Here is a 20356-nt window from a genome sequence, read left to right as displayed (position 1 = left end):
AGCTCAGTGAATGAAACAAAACAGGAAGGACATGGCATGCAGGGAAAGGTTTGTTAAAGATAAAAGGGAGAGTATAGCCAGCTGCAGGGACATCTGGGAAGAGTCCAGAGTGAACATGACTCCTGAGCTGGGCCATATGAAGAGAAGGGGGAGGGGAGATGGGAGAATGGGAGATCAGGAGACCAAGAGGCCAGGAAGGTAAAGGGTAGACAAAGGGGCTGGGTAACCAAAATGGCTGGATTATATAAGGATGAGCAGCTTCAGGAAGGGCATCCCAGTCCCTGGGCTGAAGTTTAGCGGAGGGGTCCGGGTATACCAGCCATACTCTGTAACAAGAAGGGACTGAGGGATGCTAGGAAAACCTTGTGGCCAGGTCCACTTTGATATGTTGAATAGGTAACTCAATTAGCCATTTGTTCCCGGTTTGAGACCCAGCACTGAGCAGCTGAGGACCCAGGCTTGATTGCCAGCACCTACATGGTGACTCACAATAGTCTGTAACTCTGCTCCCAGGGGACCCAATGATCTCTTCTAGCCTCTGAGAGCACCACACGCATATAGTGTACAGACATACATGCAGGTAAAACATCCTTTACACATGCAATGAAATGAAAACCAAATAGAAAAGTGAGGGAAGCATATCATTGTTACCCTGCAGAACGTGGTATGAAGACAGCAAAAGAAAAAAAAAAAGCCATTTCTCTCCAAACGGTATTTGCCAGAGAGAGAACCCAGAGGATGTGTGAAAGGGCTGCCAAACACCTATGCTGCTCCCTGGGACCTATCAAATTCACTTCTCACCTCCCCACCAAAGACAGTCTAGATCTTTGACCTAGAAAGTCACCAAACCAAAACAAACGAACAAAAGTAGGCAAACAAACAAGTGTTTGTTTAGAATGATAAAATAAAAGACAAGAGTTACACGGTTTAAAAAGTCTAAACAGTCAACGGGAGTACCACGAGCATCATGAGAGGCAGAAACAGTTTGACAAAGCAGAAAAACCTGCTTTCAACACTTCTGAGACACGTCTCAAGTGTCCACATTTTTGGCTTGAGAAATTCTTAATCACATCATTTGACAGTGGTTTTGTAACGTAATTTTCCAGGGAGTAAACAGAAAGTAACTTAATCTGTCTTGTAACTTGCTAATTTAAACATTTGAAAATAGCTGGTTGAAAACTTTCCTTTGCTGGGCTTGACGGAACATGCCTTTTGCCCCAGCACTGGCGAGCTGGGAGATCTACAGAGCTAGGTGGATCTACATAAGTGAGTTCCAGAACAGCCAAGACTTTATAGTGAAAACCCATCAAAACTGAAAACCAAACCAAACCAAAACCACCAACAAATACAACAAAATACTTTCTTTCAGCACCATAGCGATAATTGAAGTGACCCAGGAGACGGTACAGAACACACCAGACACCAGATGTTCAGCACAAAGACTTTGTTATTCAGGGGACAAGGAACAAGGAACAAGGAACCCTTGTGGCTCAGCAGAGACAGAGATGGCCAACTGGCACATGACCTTTTTAAGGGTCCTAGTGGGGAGGGGGAGTCTGCTCCCCAGAGAGGGTTAGGATGGCTGTCTCTGATTGGCTAGGAGGAGAACAAAGGAGATGAGGTAGCAGGCTTTTGGTGACTTAGCCTGTTTTGTGAAGTAGCATGCCTTTAGTCACAAGTCGCATGAGAGACTATATCAGGACCAACAAAAATGATATGGCATGTAAATACTTAATATTGTCTGGGAAAACTCACAAATTTCTTTCTTCCTTCTTTCTTCCTTCCCTTTTTCCTTTCCAGCTTTTGTTTTATTTGTGTTTTGTTTTATTTTGTTTGAGACAGGGTCTCACTATGTAGCTGAAGTCAGATTTCACGGTATTAAAATCTTTAACCTCTGGCTTTAACTGTCCAAATGCTGGAGTTTCAGATTTCTTTCTTACACAAGTTATAAAGTCTAGGAGAGTTTTCTGAGCCAGGCTTTTGGCCCTATACATTTTAGGCCCATCTTTCCTTCATGGTGCATATCCATCCATCTATATCCATCCATCCATCCACTCACCCACTTACCAACACACCCACCTACTTACCCCTCCATCCACCCACTGATTCATCCACACATCCACAGATCCATCCATCCATCCATCCATCCATTCACCCACCCACCCACCCACCCACCCACCCATACCCATCCATGACCAGCTGTTGCAACACTGTTCATATTAAGATGTAGCCTGTGCTTTTGCACTTGGGTCAGGACATCCAAAAAAGCAGGGATGGGGTGGCCAGGACCTCAGGAGGGAGTAATTTATGTGGCCAGTAACTGAAGTGAGGACACAGATTAGGGTGTGTCTCCAGATGTAACAGAAAAGATGTCAGGAAGCAGAGAAAGTTTCTGCTAATGATCTCCATTTTTACCCTGAGAGAAAGAGATCTTAGGACAGGAGTCCCAGATTTAACAAATAAAAATACAAGACACAGTAAATGTCGCATGGGTTATCTACTAAAAGGGTATTCACTGTTATCTGAAACTCAAATTTAACTGGGGTGTCCTGAATTCTGTTTCACAATCGTAGAAGCCTTCTTGAAGAGAAAGAGGCTAACCAAACACTCCACAGAGGTTTGAAAACAGAAAACTCAGTGGGGAGGGCTTTGTAATGCAATTCAGGTTTGCAGGTTGCCTGTGACTTCAGAAACAAGGTCATAGACACAGGATTAATGACACAGGTCAACCAGCTTCCCTACTTTTTAATCCTCCCCACTTTTGCTTTCAAGAGAACCCAGACAGAAATTTGTAAAAGAAAGATGAACTGATTATGGATTGGAATCCCAATCACAGAATGTGTTAGCATAAGAATATTTCATTCCACACTTCTCAAATTTGCCATAATGTATTCACCCAAAGCAATAAATCCTGCACTGCACGAGCAAATTATAAACAAATGATAGATGCCTGTGCTTCGCTCTCCAAAGAGGCAAAGAGCAGATAATTCAAAAAGAACAGATTTTATTGGAACGTCAATAGTTTTCATGACACAGATACTTAAACTACTCGTTTCCAGCACACCCATATAAAGAAAGTGATGAAAAGTTTTGTTATTTTAAGGAAAAGATAATTTGACAGATGGAGTCTTTTTATGGGATCAGTAGAAGTGATAAAATTGAATAAATTACCAAGATTTTTTATCTCTATTCCTGTAATTCTCCCTAAAGATTTAGCGATGGCAGACTGAATCAACTAGGAAATAAATTTTCAAGTTTATAATGTGTCTAAAACAGAAATTAAAGACCAACTTCAAGCCTTTTCCAGAGCACCCTGCCTTTCAGAGACCCAGCAGAGTTCATCAGATGGACCTGCACCAAAGCCACCAGGGATGCTGCCGAAACTCTGCATATGGCTCACTGTCTATTATTATCATTAGTGTCAAAGAACAAATATGGTGACTGTAAACTTTAAGAATGGGGCAACTTAAAAACAAAGACTGAAACAGTAGGTGATTTTGTATGAAATGATTTATCGTGAAGTCGGATTAGATTTCTAATCAAATTGGCCCACTGTCTTTCTGTTGACAACATGACTTTTATGATATTAGGGTCATGTGATCATGTTACATGGCACAATTTGTGCTGGTGAGGTGAAGGCCTGGAGTTAGAGACATTCCTTGACAGGAAGACAGAAATGGTAACACAGAGGCTGACGGAGAAGCCCAGCCTTGTAAGTTTCCCAGCAGCAGGCCCCTGCTGATGGACTCCCAAGCTGAAGGTGGGATCAGAACATGTCAGTGTGGGCTAGTCATCCATCCTGCCTTACTTTAGTGACTTTAGAAAGAGTCGGCGTTCAAAAAGCAGTGCTCAGGCTCCCTGAGCCACACTCTGCTTATCAGAGGGTCTTTAGCCCTGTGTATCTGCAGCATGCACTTGTTCCCTCACCCTTAAAAAAAAAAAAAAAAAAGCCTTTCTTCAACTGCTGTCTCTGTCTGCTCCTGTTTGCAATTCCCCCAGCTGTTACCTGTTACCTGTCCTCAAGATTTTTCCTGTCTTTTAATTCTTTGACTGGAAAAGAAAATGAGCATGATCAAGATCCCTAGACAGTAACACCAGGAGGACCCCAGCTTGGGTGACTGACAGTGGGCTGTTTTATTGGCAGGGCTTGTGAGCCTTACTTTAAGAGAAACACCAACAGAGCAGCTGTACTTTCTTATATAATATCCTTGCGGATCAAAATTTCTGTCCTTCCTGGTCTTCCAGCTGTTTAGTCCCAAATAAACACACAGAGATGTACATTAATTATAAAATGTTTGACCTATTGCTCAGGCTACTTATTGGCTGTCTCTTAATTATTAACCCATTTCTATAAATCTGTGTATCTCCACGTGCCGTTGGTTTACCGATGATGCCCGGTCTCTTGCTTCCTCAGTAGCTACATGGTATCACCCTGACACCGCCTACTACCCTTCTATCCCTGTTTGGATTTCCCATCTGGCTAAATCCTGCCTGTCCATTGGCTGAAACAGCTTTATTCATCAACCAATAAGAGAAGCATATATTCACAGCATACAGAAGGATATCTCCCATCATCTCCTTGCACTTCTTGTCTCTGAGTCCATCATCTGGGGCCATAACAAAATGCTGGGAGCTGGGCATTTTACAAAGGAAAGATTATTTCGCTCACAATTTGGGAGTCTCGATGTCCCCAAGATTGAGGAGCCCCATTTAGCTCATTGGACCTCATTGGAATGTTGAATCACAATAGCTGGGGTGCATTTCATATGATGAGACAGGAAGCCTGGCAGATTATACTGTTATAAGTGAGGGGTCTAACTTGGGTTCCCAAGAGCAGCATTAGCCACTTCAAAGGACAACTTCCTCCATGATCTTTCACTATGCATCACTTACTTGTTCAAGATTCTATTGCCTCTACACTGCCACACTGAGAACCGAACTTCTTTCATGAGAAAACTAAATCAAAGTAGCTCTGCTCAGCAGAAACAGAGGAGGGGTGGGGTGGGGTGGGGTGGGATATGAAGTCTGCAAAGAACCACCGGCAGCGTTACCAAGGGGAGACCAACAAACCCTGTACCCACCTCACAGAAAGGTGGAAAACCTTGAGACCCGGAGAAGGGAAGTGACTTCATATTGTATTCACCAGTGAGTCGCATTGATTAGCAGTGAAGGAGCAAAGGCTGACATTCAAAGCCACAGAAAACAGAGCCTGCAAGCACTGGGTACAAGTCAGCCTGCACTGTTGTTTCTATAGTGGTTTTCATTATACTCTTAATTCAGATATATAAAGGGCATGGTGACCCATGCCTTTAATCCCAGCACTCAGGAGGCAGAGATAGGTGAATCTCTATTAGTTCAAATCCAGCCTCATCCACATGGCAAGTTCCAGGCCAGGCAAGCTACATAGCAAGATCCTGTGTTGAAAAGGAAAGGAAAGGAAATTAGATTTACATTGGCAATGTTGACTATGCTATGCAATTTTTCTTTTGTTTTAGGTCATGTTCTATAGCCACAGCTTTGTAGGTCAGCTTCACTGATAGTGTGCCTATGGAGAAGAACACATGGTGAGCAGGGCATACAAATGCGAGTTAGCTGTTGCGTGGAATGGACTTTTTAAGATAAAAGGAAACCAACTCTTGTTTCTTGCGACAGTTTTGGTTGTTAGCCTGTCTCCTCATTTGAAAATGTTTCCGTTTTTTCATGTATTCATACTCTATATAATTGGTGAGAAAACTGTGAGATTAAGATTCTTAATGCTGGGATTGAATTGTATAGCCGTGTATTTGAAGCAGGTCCAACTTTCATCTCTAAACTGCAGTAGATTATGTTGTGATTTTTCTTCCTTGGTTTTCCAGAAGATATGGTTTCATTGTGTAGCCTTGGCTGACCTGGAGCACATTTAACCCAGGCTTAAAGACAATTCTGCTGCTTCTACCTTCTAAGCTGTCCAAGTTAGTTCTTTTTTTTTTTTTTTTTTTTTTTTTTTTTTTTGTCAACTTGACACAAGCTAGAGTTATCTGGCAAAAGGAACCTCAATTGAGAAAATGCCTCTACCAAACTGGTCTTCAGGCAAGTCTGTGGAGGCATTTTTTTGAATTAATGATTGGTGAGAGAGGGTCCAGACTACTGGGTGTGGTGTCCCCTGGGAAGGTAGTCCTGGGTGTTATAAGAAAGCAGGCTGAGCAGCCATGAGAAGTAGGCCAATAAACACTATGGTCTCTATATCAGCTCCTGCCTCCAAGTTTATTGGTGAGGTTTTCTGTTCTGCCAGTCAGTTCTGACCCACCTAGGCAGCTCCCCAAATAACCACACTGAGACTTATTATAAATTATAAATGGTCAGCCAATAGCTTAGGTTTGTTACTAACTGGCTTTTACATCTTAAATTAACCCATCCTTTTTTTTTTTTTTTTTTTGTCACAAAATTGGCCTTAAGTTGTATCAATAAATAAAAATCCATTTCAAAACAAAGTATACATTTCTATACAATAATCCCCTTTTTACCTTTAAAAAGAGATTGATTGTTATCATTAGCCATTTATAACCAACCCCATTTAAATGTAAACAAACATTTACAAACAATATTTGGGAATTTGGGCGTCGTTCTTTCCAAACTACTTCCTGCTGGTAAGGGGTGCTGTCAAGGGACCCTAAGAAGATGCAGAAATCCTGGCTGTAGTGGTCTGCAAGGCTGCCTTGTCCAAGCTGTTTGAATGTTGGATCACCTGGGACAGTGCTTCAGGGGGTCTTGCTTGATCAAACCATGTTAGTCTGAAAAGAATCCACAGCTTATTATTTTCTATGGAAACAAAAATAGAAATCCTTTTCCCCAGTAACCTGTCCTTGAACTTAAATTTTGAAATCAAGGCATTTTTAAAATATATAAATTGGATTAATTTAGCAGCATTGATAATCAAGTGTATTGTAGTAATTACAGCTTTCTTAGCAATTACATCTTTCTTAGCAATTGAGCAATTTAAAGACAATATCATAGCATACAGTATCCAGACTCTTTGTGTGCTTTCCATCTTCACGTGGCTTTTTTATTACTTTATTTTTTCTACTTTTATTTTTTTCATTTTTTGAGGCAGGGTTTCTCTGTGTAACTTTGGCTGCCCTGGAATTCACTCTGTACAACAGGTGTACTTTGAAATCACAGAGATCTGCTTGCCTCTGCCTCCCGTGTGCTGGACTTAAAGGCATGTGCTACCAATGCCCAGCTACTCTTTATTAATTAATTAATTAATTTATAAACCGGCTGTTTATACACACCATTGAATTGTTAGCAGTGTTTCTTAAAAGCCATGTGGCTTTGCCGCTATTGCTGAATCAGGAAACTTCCCTTAAAGGAGCTTTGCAACTAACTCCGCCTGTCTCTAGCAAAACAGAGCCCAACTGGGAAAAATGCTGCTACCAAGAAGCCTTGCTTGTCTCTGTTCTTTTGTTTCTAAAACCCTTTCTTAAGCTTTTGTTAAGTTTTAAGTGGAAGTTCTTAGTAGCCATGCTAAAGGTGCCATTTTGTTACAAGAACTTTTCCCACCTGGTCCCAGAGCTGCGCCAGCCCCAAATAACACACAGAGGTTGTATTAGATATCTAGCTGTTAGCCTGTTACCAGTGTTTCTTATTGGCTAGCTCTGTCTTAAATATTAACCCATTTCTATTAATCTAAGTATTTCCACATGGTCTTATCTTACTGGAGAGAGGGACCAAAATTCTACCCTGTTGGTCCTACATCTTGAAACTTCTCCCTACTTCTTCCTGAATCCTCCTTGTTTCCTTGATCCATATTTCTTATCTGCGCTCTATCATGTGGTGGTACCTTTTCCCAACATCTTGTTGGTGACCCCGTGCAGGATTTCAGATTCCTGAGTGAGAATAGTTGTGTTTAGAAGAGACATAGCAGCAGATAAACAGAAAATTTGCAAAGAAATTGCATGCCAATATCTTCCTCCAAAAAAATGAGGAGATCACTGGATAAAGCATGGCTTTAGAACCAGCATCTTAGCGTGGCCAGGGTGGACTAGAGTGGAGAAACTGTAGTGACTGTGGTTTTCCTTTCCTTTGCCCGAGCACAGAACACTTTTCTGATGCAGATCATGTTCCTGAGAACACACCGTTGGTTTTCCATGGCCATCTCAGGCTCTCTGTGCTAGGTATTTATGCTTGTGAATTGTGAGGAACTTTTTTTCTCAATCAAAGGTGGCTACCACCAAGGATCAATATTCTGTACATCTCCTCCATCTTGAAAAACCTTTGTTTATGCAAAGACCCTGCTGCATTTCAAGAATTCACCAGCACCAGTAGGCAGACCCCCTCCTGGCTTCCAAATTAGCCAATCCTAAGTAGTCTATAAGGTTGCAACTCAGCTAAGGAGGAATAGCCAACCTCCCCCTTGTATGGTTTGGGCCACAGTAAGCTTTTTACTAAAAGAAATTGTCTTGCCAGTTTGTTTTGTTTTGGTCATATGTTTCTTTGTACAACATCAAGAATATTTTCTTTTCCAACAGTAGCTAGTGCTCTTACCCATTGAGCCATTTCACTAGCCCCTGGGATAATTTCTTATCTTGCAGGGTTTCTTTGAAATTATATGAGACAAAAATCTATAAAGCCCACTGTTTCTGGCTTTGAAAGGTGCTCAGTCCATGTCACTCCTTTGCTGTCTCTCTCTCTACACCTCTCACTTGCCTGCTTCAGCACCAGTCCCCAGCTCTGTCAGTGAACTGCCCTGACCTCTTTTTCTTCTGTCTTTTTTTCTTCCCACCTCAGTGTCAGATTCTAGCTGACTTCTCCCTAACTCTGGTATTAGGGGATGGTTTTTCAGCGTTCCTAAGCTAGTGACTGAACATACAACATGTTTTTATGGCCCTCAACAACATCGCCACTGCATTCTACCTTCATGATCCCATTGATAACTATGGATTTAATTTGCCTAGAGGAGAGGCTCCCAAATAATCCTGATTTTGACCAGACTAACTTTATTCTTGCTCTGTATCATAACTGATGATCGGTTGCCTGTGTATGAGGGCCTTATAGATCTATGGCTGTGTACCACAATATAGCCCGCAAGGGAAAAGAGTTAGGTGACCCTTGTCCTCAAAAGTTCCTACGTCAAAGAAGGACATTGTTAGGTGCATGTAAGTGCTAGGTAGAGACAGGAAACATATTTATATGCAAATACTATATAACCATGGCATTTAATACAATCAGTGGAACCAAGAATAAATCATTGGCAGAGTTATCAAACTTAGAAATCCCAGCTTGGGTCCCTGCCAAGTTTGGCAACCATGCCCGATAAACCAATTAAAGGAGCCAAATTAATAGTGAAAGATAGAAAAAATGAGATTTCAATATGGCCACATGGGGAAGATGAACAAAGAAAATCAGCAACTTCCAATCCATCTTGGGGTAGGCCAGGTGAGGATGAAGAGTTGAGGGTAGGGTTTTAATAGATAGAAAAAAACATGAGTAAGGAAATAGGTCAAGCAAGCTGTGTCTTCTGCCCACCACTGTCCAAGCTTCTCTTCCCTCACATGGGTAGGCTGTCCACCAAGGCCATCTAACAAATTGCAAGTCTTTCTCCGGGAGACAATTTCCTTCTCTGGCTATACTCAGGGCTTCAACCATTTCTTCTGCCTAGCAGGAGATTCCTGGGGAAATTCTAATTTCTTGTAGTTCATCCTTCTGAGGATCTGATAGCCAAAGAGAGAGCACAAGCCTGTCTGAATGAATGTATTCAGTTGTGCCAAACAGGCCAGCTACAGCAGCAGCAGCAAGTGAGAGCAGATAATGGAGAGAGAGAGAGAGAGAGAGAGAGAGAGAGAGAGAGAGAGAGAGAAAGAGAGAGAGAGAGAGAGAGCATACTTGAAAATAGAGAAGGAAGACCCCATGAGAAAACAGCAACTCTGAAATGCTGGTATCATAGACATTCTCAGAATCTTGATATGCCAGAAAGGGTGATGGATAGCTGTCAACCAGTCCAACCTCACTGACAGGTTAGCCTCCTGTCAGTGTCCGGCCAAGTAGTATGGTACATCTGTCTGGAAACTCCCAGCAACAGGAAACTCCCTGTTGAACACCAGAGCTCATTCCCATCCTGGAATAGAAACAGTCATCATAATAGTATTTAAAGTCTCTCCAAATGCTTTCATTTTTAGTACCAGGCCTTTTAAAGCCTTCCTGATGCAGCCTGTCAAGACCCATGGCCTTATCTTCTGAGTTTGCACCAAGGACTTCTTCCAACCCCTCTGATACATTCAGCATGTTCCAGCCCAACACCTTCTGCTCTTTGTTTCTGCTCTTTGAATGAAATGAAGGTTCCCACTGGAGAGAAGTATCTTTAGAGGAACTCTCATAGTGGCAGCAGCCCATTCTTAAAAGAATAAAATCTGATGCTATTAAAAGCTTTCACATAGGCCCTTGCATGGACCCCCAAGGCACCTTGAGCAAGCCTGAAGCTGTTGGCTGGAACTCCTTGCCCCAAGGCTGTTGTTGGTACTCTTCCCGTTTTGATAACACACACCTTGTGACAACACACCTCAAGACAACACACACCTCGTGGGGAGGAGCTAAACCTAAAATTCCTGTAATTTTCCACTGTGCTGTAAGTCAGTATTTAAGCCCATTCCATCCCCTCAATAAATGGCATTTGGCATTTGACGGTCCGACATTGCCATTGAACGAATGACCCACTGTCTTGTTTTTATTTCAGTCTCTAGGCCTTTGCCTGATTCGTGGAACAGATCGTAGCGTGGGCCCTACACTTGCATCTGCATGGGAAAGTCTCCTTATTTTCATCAGCACAGTCCTGCAAGTTCTTAAGGCTATCCAGCCTTGCCCCTGCTTCACTTTCTCTCCTTTGCCTCTGACATCTCATGAATGAATGGCCACTCCTCATCTAGAGTTTACCAAGATGACAGCATGCCCCAGACCTTTCCTAAGCTCCCAGGTCTTAGAGTTGGGCCACTGGGGGTGGCCTTTGAGATTTCTAAAGACTCTGGTGATTCCCACATTCCCAGTCACTCCCACCCCCTCCCTGCCTCATAGTTATGTCTCAAGATGCAAACTCTCAGATACTGCTCCAACACCATGTTATCCTGCCTGCTGCCAGGTTTCCTGCCATGATAATTGTAGACTCTAACCCTCTGAATCCATAAGCCCCAAGTAAACATTTCATTTTATGAGTTGCCTGGGTCATAGTGTTTTGTTACAGTAAGACAATGCAATAGGTTTGGTCTTTGTCCCTCGTTTCTGTCATCAGCTTCTAAAACCCTGGGAATTTCGTGAGCCATGAGAGTGTCTTTTGTTAATCCCAAAAAGTCCATTGGCTGACACTTTAATTTGTACTAATAGTCTACCTTCACCTCTGCTGGGTTAGGACCCACCTACAATGTCCAGGAAAAGGAAGGGGCATGGTGGAGATCAAGGTATATAGAATACCTGGGGACACCAGGTGGCGGTGGCACATGCTTTTAACCCAGCAGAGGCAGAGATAGGTGAATCCCTGTGAGTTTGAGTTCAGCATGGTCTACAGAGTGAATTCTAGGACAGACAGAGATTTACACAGAGAAACCCTGTGTCAAAAAACCAGAAGAAGAGAAGGAGAAGGAGAAGGATGAGGAGGAGAAGGAGGAGGAGGAGGAGAAGACAAAATAAAAAATGGAGGAGTTCTCTGGGCATTGATCACAGAGAGCTGCTAAGCACTGCCACTGCCTTGCCCTGTCTCTCTGCAGCTGGATGCTCCCAATGTGTCTCTGAGAACCACGAGTCATCCTGGCCAATTTCAAGGAAAGCATAGTGGGAACCCTGATTTATAGTCCATCTGCTAATGATGTAGAAACAACTTAGTTCTTGCAATTGATGTCTTAAGTGGAGGTAATCTGCAAAGCTGGTTCTGAAGGAGGAAAATTAGCCCATGTTGTAACCATAGAGAGTAGCACGGTCATTTATTTACCATGCAGTTGTACCACACTGATGAGGGGGTCCCCACTTTCAAAGACATACTTTCAAAGATAAGAAAGCAGCCATAGTCAGTATGTGTAAGAACACACCTGACTATCCCAGTGAAAGTATTTATTCCATGGGCTCTGGGTACCAGCTTTCTTGTTAGAGACTACACCACCTCCCAGCCTCATCCTAGAATGTTCTTTCCTCAGATATTTGCATGAACAGCCCTGAACAAATGGATTATAGAAAATCAGCAGAGAAAAGCCTAAAACTGAGAAAAGTATTAGGAAAAATTTTTATTTTTAGTTATTCCCATAAAAGTATTCAAATACTTGCCACTAAAGGGAAACCAGCATTTTGTTGACCTTTGCAATATTTTAATGTTCTTTTAATTGCTTAGGCTGCTTTTCCAGAGGACCTGGGTTCAATTCCCAGCCCACACTTGTCTGTAACTCTAGTTCCAGGGGATGTGGAATCCTCACACATAGATGCAGGTAAAACACCAATGCACATAAAGTAAAAATAAAGTTTAATTACTTAGAGTGGGAGGGAAGGAGAGAACATAACTTCATCACTCCTCCTGGGAAACTCTAGCCTCAGGGCAAAGCTAGCCTTCTCAGGGAAGACTTTGAAGATACTATGGACTTGATGTGGCCTCCACCACCTCCATATTTACCTGCTTTTATTCACTTGCCATGATCAATAGCTACCCATAATTCTGTGCTTATTTGGGGATTTCCTGGTGTACTGTCTTCCTTTTTGTAGGCAGTCCTCAGAAGCACAAGAATCCTATCATCTTGTCTTTGTCTCTGCTACTGGGGCCCAGCACAGAACCTGAAACACTGAGGTGTGCAAGAAAGTACTTGTCAGTTGAATGAATGGATGGATGGATGGATAAATGTATGTTGAATGCTATTTGGAATGACTCAAGAAAGTAAGAGCTAAGGGTGTTGATACCTATACATTAGTATGGAAACAGTAAAATAGACAGAACATTTACCAGTTATGGCAAACAGCTGTTTTGTGTCAGACTTGGTAGTCGGGCAGTAGGAATACTGTGACTGGCTTGTTCCTGCCCCCATAGTCCTGGATGAGATAGAAATAAAGTTGACCCATAAAAATAAGCCAACAATAAAATGTTGGTTGTTTGTTGTTTCTTTTTGAAACAGGGTCTCACCAGGCTGATCTCAAACTTGATCCTCCTGCTTCAGGCTCATGAGTGCTCAGTACTCAAATGCTCGGGTTTCTATAGGGCAGAGAGAAGGATGTACACTTTGCAGAGGTGGCAAGAGGCTTGGTTTGCTCGCACAACTTCGAGAGATGTGGTGAGCCTGGATCACTGTGAATGAAGAAGGCATAAGGACAGTGCTAACATAAAAACTGGGCTGAACTTGGGCTGTTCATCTTCCTGAGTTTAAATTTCATTTGATTTCCCCCTGAGTGTGTTCACAAGCATACATGTACAAGCATTCGTCTCCATGTGTCCATGCACAGGTTTGTATATGTGCTTATGGTATTCAGAGGCCAATGTCTTTTTCAGTTGATTCTCCACCTTATATTTTGAAACAGACCACTTCCAGCCTTTATACGGTGCCAATAGGATCCTAGGAAAGACAATGGTCACTGCATGAAAGTAACGAAAACCTGAGTAAAATTGGGGCTTTAATTACTAAAAATATATCAATATCAATCTTAAGTCACCACAAACAACCCAAGATGCTAACAGCAGGGAAACAGCCTGTGAGGTATTTGGAGATCCGCATAAGTCTTCACAGCACCTAAGATTATTTTTAGGATATGTTTATTTTTTAAAATATACAGCATGGTGTAAAATTCTAATGAATAGAAACACTTTTAGAAAACCCTTTCTGAAATTAAGCAAAACGACTCTTTAAAATACCCCATCTTAAAATTTGACACAGCTGTATTTTTGGGACTAATGCAAAAGCTTTTTAGATACTTAAAACCTAAACAAGAAAAAGCTGGGGAAGTATTAATGAATATTTTTAATGTCACATTTCCCAGAACTGTAACCTGACAGAATAATCAGAGAACAAATGAAATGGACTGAGATGTGCCTATGTGCTGAGAAGTAATTAAGGGCTGACAAAAGGTCACTTTCCCAGCTCTCCTCTTAGACCTGGGAAAGACCAGAAAGGCTTAGGTCCACAGGGAAAACCATGTGATCAAATGCTTCTTTCTCTGAACCCAATTTATACCCACGAGCTTACAACCATAAATTCACTTTGGTCTTGTTTCACTAGCTGCATTGAAATGAACTCACTTCCTGTGTCCTGTGAATGCATACTCCGGGCAAGGACTGAAAAGTAGCTCATCGCTAGGGATTGTTCTCAACAGGCCAATACATCACTGAAATTTATGTTTTGCATCCTGGAACCCTGGACTATAATTAGGATGGAGCAAGAAGCAGATCCTAATTTGCAGTTTGAAAAGTGACTATCATCTAAACAACATATGGTATATTTTGCTTACGTCCCTTTGGCAAACAGTATTAGTAAGGAAACAAAAATTTTAAACAACTGCAAACAAAAAGTACTCGGGAGTAAGGGATCTGTATACCCAGCACATGGCTCAGAATTTCCCACAGCCTCGGTACACCGTAAAGCCCCACATTGTTGTGTTTTCTGTGTAAACTGCAGCAAATTATTTACCATCCCATGTCCCAGTTTTTGTTTATATTTACAATGGGGGAATCATAATAGAAGGTAAGTCAGTGTTATAAAAATTAACTGAAATAGTGGTTGTAAAACCTATGATACCATGTCAAAAGTTATGAGAGTATTTTAGTTATTAGATATCATTTGTATATTCATTCAGCATAAATTTGTAAGTCATTCAGTATAAATCCATTCAATATGATGATAAACCTCAATGACATAACACACACACACACACACACACACACACACACACACACACAAGATATTCAGGCACCTACTAGGGTAGAAGGAAATTCGGACATATGGCAGAACTTTGATGAGAAATGATAAATTACATAAGGATTAAAAAATAATTTGAGGAGCTGTAATGACAGCTCAGCAGTTCAGAGCACAGCCCAGACCAAAGGGCTCAGCCCAGTACCCACACAGGGACCTATAATTGTCTGTAACTCTAGGTCCAGGAACTCCCTCTTCTGACCTCTGTGAGAAACAGAAACACACATGTTGCACAGAAATACATTCAGACCAAACTCTGCTACACATAAAATAAAATAAAGAATTTGAGATGAAAATGGTATCATATACCTTTCATTCCAGCCTTCAAGAGGCAGGCAGATCTCTATAGGTTTGTAAATATCCTGGTCTTCTAATTAGTTCCAGACCAGCCAGAGTTGGAAGTAAAACCCTTCCTTGGGGGACTGGGAGGGGGGAGGAACAGACCCCTGATGGGGGTTGTCCTTATGTAAATATGTTTCTCTTATTGGTTGATGAATAAAACACTGTGGCCAAAGAGGTCTAGGAGATGATGATTCTGAAAGATAGGTAGACTGAGCCTGCCAGACAAAGTTGCAATGCTGCTGGAGGAGTTGGGCATTACTGGGTAAGTCACAGTCTCATGGCAATACATAGACTGATAGAAATTGGTTAATAATTAGGACAGAGCTAGCCAATAAGAAGCCCTAGTTATTGGCCAACAGTTTCATAATTAATATAGTGTCTGTGTGTTCACAGACCTGTGGGACCTGCAGGGCCAGAAAACTCATGCTTACAGTCCCCTTCTACATTAGTGATGGGAGTGCAAAATGGTAAGCTGTTGCAGAAAATAGTTTGGTGGCTCTTCAAAATGTGACTCTAAAACTTCACTCCCGGGTACATACCCTTACCCCCAGAACTGAAACTGGATACTCAAATTCTTAGATACACATGTTCACAACAGTACTACTAACAGCAGCTCAAAGATAAAAGGAAACCAAATGCCCATTGTGCTTGCTTGTCTTACGTCAACATGACACCCAAACTAGAGTTATCTGAAAGGGGGGGGACCTCAATCTAGAAAATGCCTCTATAGAATCAGGCTGTAGGTAAGCCTGTAGGGCATTTTCTTAATTAGTGATTGATGTGGGAGTGCCCAGCCCATTGTGGGTGGTATCATCCCTGGGCTGGTGGTCCTGGGCTATTTAAGAAAGCAGGTTGAGCAAACCAGGGGAAGCAAGCCAGTAAGCAGCACCCTTCCATGGCCCCTGCATCAACTCCTTCTTCCAGGTTCCTACCCTGTTTGACTTCCTGTCCTGACTTTCTTCAATGATGAACAGCAATGTGGAAGTGTAAGCCAAATAAACCCTTTCCACCTCAACTTGCTTTTTAGTCTTGGTGTTTTGTTGGAGCAGTAGACTCATCAACTATTAAGCAGACATATAATGGTACATCCACAATGGATTATTATTCAGCCATAAAAAATGAAGCACTGACATGTGGTACAGTATGGAAAACATCATATGAAGTGAAAGAAACCAGTTGGAAGGAGTCTCATATAGTATGATCTATTTACAGGAAATGTCTGGTATAAGTAAATCCATGAGGACAGAAGCAGATCAGTGGTTTCCAGGGACTGGGGAAAGGTGGGAACAGAAAATTACTGCTCAAGGGGTTTAGAATTTCCTTTTGGGGACAGTGAAAACGTTTTTGTGCTAGGCAGAGGTGGTGGTTGTAACACACTGTGGATGTACTAAATGCCACCGAAACTTTCACTTTGGAATAGTGTGATGGCTAGTTTTGCTAACCTGATAAAATCTAGAGTCATCTGGGAAGGGACTCTCAGTGAGGAATTCTCTATATTCCATTTATTTGTTATTTTGCATATATGGGTGTTTCCCCTGCAATTACATGTATGTATTACATATGTGTCTGGTTATCTTGGAGATCAGAAAAGGGTTTTGGAGCTACAGATGGTGACCATGTAGGTGCTGGGAAAAGGAATCGTGGTTCTCTGGAAGAAAGGTGTTCTTAACCATGGAGCCATGCCTCTAGTTCCTCCACGATGAATCATATAGACAGGTTGGCCTCTCAGGATTCTGTGGGGGTATTATACTGATTAAATTAACTGAGTGGGGAAAGACCTGCCCACTCTGGTGGCATCATTCCCTAGGTACGGAATCATAATGTGTAAGAGTGAAGATGGTGAAGCATGCATCCATGTTTTTACCCATTGCTCTCTCCTCTTGACTGTGGATATGATATGACCAGCTGCTTTACATACATGACAGAGTGACTTCCCTGCAATGATGGACTGTGACTGTGACTTCTTAGCTAAAATAAGTCCCTTCTGTGTTGCTTTTGTCAGGGTATTTTATCACAGCAGAATCAAAGGTAATGGTGGCTTTTTTTTTTTTTTTTTTTTTTTGAAAAGCTATTTTGATGCTTGCTATGGTTTGGCTCTTAAATGTCTACTATAGGCTCATATGTTAAAATTTGATTGGCAGCCCAGGGAACCACTGGGAAATAGTAGAGAGACCACTAGGAGAGTGGTCTAGTAGAAAGAAATTAGGTTATTGGGGGTGCACCCTTGTATCACATACTGGAACCCTGGACTCTATCACTCTTCCTGGCTCTCCCCATCACAATAGACCTTGCCATAGTCCCTAAAGGCTATGCACTGACAACTCAAAATCCACGAGTCCAAATGAACCTTTGCCTCAGATATTTTTTCATGGCTATGGAAAGTTGATTACTATAATATTCATTTTTAAAATGATATAGGTTAATGGACAAATGTCTGAAATACAAATACTTAAAAAGCAACTTGGGTTTTGCTTCAGAGTCCGTTTGGCTCCTGCTTATCTGTGCCCTATATGTAATCATGAACTTTGATTTCTACCAGCTACAGCATCTCTGACTCCCTTACTCAGTGCTGGCAGACCTGAGTTGATTGGTAGATCTGTGGTTGATTAGTAAATGCCCTTGCTGAGAAAGGACGGTGCTGCAGGGCTGACTCCCTTCCCCAACAGCCCACATTTTGTAACCAAAGTCATCTAGAATAACTTCAGGCCCGAATCTGCTTGAACTATTGTTCTCATTGTGTCTACACTAGAAGCCACTGTGCTTTGAAATTATGGAAATATTGTTTGACTATTAAGTTGAATGGCTTAGCCCTGGGATTTAAATTTACAAGTAAACAGTCATCCCAGATGTGGATATATAATTTTCTATGTTTTATTAACCAACCCCTCCACAAAGATTGTAGATTTTCAGGCCTTTGTAAATTCCCTTCTATCAGCCTCAGGCATATGGTGCTGTGGAATAATCCCTTTGTACACTGTGGAGATGTGTAGCTCTCATTGTTAATAAAGAGCTGATTGGCCAACAGCTAGGCAGAAAGAGGTTAAGCAGGACAGCCAAACTGAGGGAATGCAGGTAAAAAGCAGGGAGTTGCCAGCCAGATGCAGAGGAAGCATGAGATAAATATGCCATGCTGAAAAAGGTTACCGCTGTGTAGTACAGCACAGATTTTAAAAAATATATATGGGTCATTTAAAGTTATAAGCGCTAGTTAGTAATAAGCCTAAGCTATTGGCTGAGCATTTATAATTAATTAGAAAGTCTCTGTGCTGGTTACTGGAGAGCCTGTGGTCCTGATGAAAAACTCCACCTATATGAGTTGGACCTAAAAGGAACCATAGGCGTGCACAATTTAGGTCAGCTTCCAAGAACTAGCTGTTACTCTGACCCTCTTCAGAACTGTCTACTCTGAGAGAGATCTACTACAGTCTCCAAGCTACAAAAGCCCTAAAGTACTCCCTACCTCACCTGGCTACCCCATGGTGTCCCTGCAGAAGAGCCCAGGAGGGCTCAGAGTGGCTCCTAGAGACAAAGGGTTCAGATAACAGTGGAGAGATGGCCCTTCCTCCTCTTTGTAATTCATTTCCATCCTGCTCCCAATGGAGATAAATAACCCTCTAGCCTTTGCTTTATTTACCACTACCAGGACAGGACAGGGCCAGCTGGTGAGACAAGTGTCCTGCAGAAGTTCTCACTGTCCCCCTCCAGTGGCCACTGAGGTCTAGTTCTTGACACTCTGTCCCAGTGAATACCCTGGGAGGTTCCTCAGTCCCTCTTGCAAAAAGGACTTGTCCTGCTGGCTCCATGTCTAAAATCCCAAGTTGGAGGTTGCAGGCAGGGCCCAGGTTCGGGGTCTCAAGAGACTATTTTCCAACCATCTATCATGTACTGGCATCAATGTTCCAAGGACATGGGCTCCTATCACCCTGGTGCTGCTGTGGGCTTTCTGTTGGCAACTTCTTGAGGTCAGTCCAGTTTGAACCTTTATCCTGAGGAAGGACACCTCCTCCTGGACAGACACCAACTGAGCACTGACAGGGCTGTTCTCCGCAGAGCTGGCGAGATTTCATCAAAGCTGCTTGCATCCTCCACTGTTGACTGCCATACCCCAGGGGTCTACCTCAGGCTTCTACCCAGTCAGCGCGCCTTACTCTGCCTCTCTTTCTTGGCATGAATTGCTCTCCCCTTCTTCCCTCAGAAGAGAAGAGGAGAGGGACTATTGGGAGGAGAACAAAAGTGAAAAAGCTATAGGCACTTTATGTCCAAAACACACGATGCCCCAAAGACCGGTGCACTTTTTCATTCCATTTAAATGAAAATCCAGATGTACAAGGATGTGAAATTCAGAACATAGAAATGGTTTTGCATGTCAGCCTCTCTCCCTCCCTCCCTCCCTCCCTCCCTCCCTCCCTCCCTCCCTCCTTCCATCCCTCCATCCCTCCCTCTAGTATTTAGAAGGAAAGGGCATCAGAAATCTATATAGACACCAGCTTATCAGTAGATATTTAAGGCTCTTAGGTAGGGTCTTACACTCCCTCACAAGAGTCAGAGAGACCTGGAACACAGTGTATCTTTTGGGGAGCACGTGAGTGATTTGATCTAAATGTTCAGAATGTTTTAGAAAGAACCTTAAGTAGTAAGGGGGGGCATGAACATCTCCTGCAGGGCAAAATACAACAATTTACAGTTTGGCAACGCCCCTCCCTTCCAGTAATGCCTCTTCCCTCCCCTCAGTGATGCACAACAGCCTGGCACACAGCGGGGTCAAGAGGAACGTTTGTTAATGTATCAATCAGTTCCAGTAAAAACTGGATTCATCTCACTCTCTCAGGGGTTGGAACTGGCAGACCCAAGTCAAACGGAAGAGTAAAAAGGAGGACGGAAAGACACAAGGTGAAGCTAGCTGGAGGTCAAAGGCTAAGAAAGTCACCAGAAAGGTGACTCCCAGAAAGTGGCAGTAAACTTTGAGGGTAAAATCACATGCATCTCAGGTCTGGGATCCAGGTTTTCAAGTTTGTTACGGGATTTTATGCAAAACAATATGCAAATCCAGAGTATTAAAATAAAAAACAAATTCCAGCCCTTTCTTGGGTCACACACAGGTTAGCGTTGAACTC

Source organism: Phodopus roborovskii, unplaced genomic scaffold, assembly GCF_943737965.1.
Source record: "Phodopus roborovskii unplaced genomic scaffold, PHOROB, whole genome shotgun sequence".
In the NCBI taxonomy this organism is placed as follows: Eukaryota; Metazoa; Chordata; class Mammalia; order Rodentia; family Cricetidae; genus Phodopus; species Phodopus roborovskii.
Note: the sequence above shows the minus strand (reverse complement) of the source record.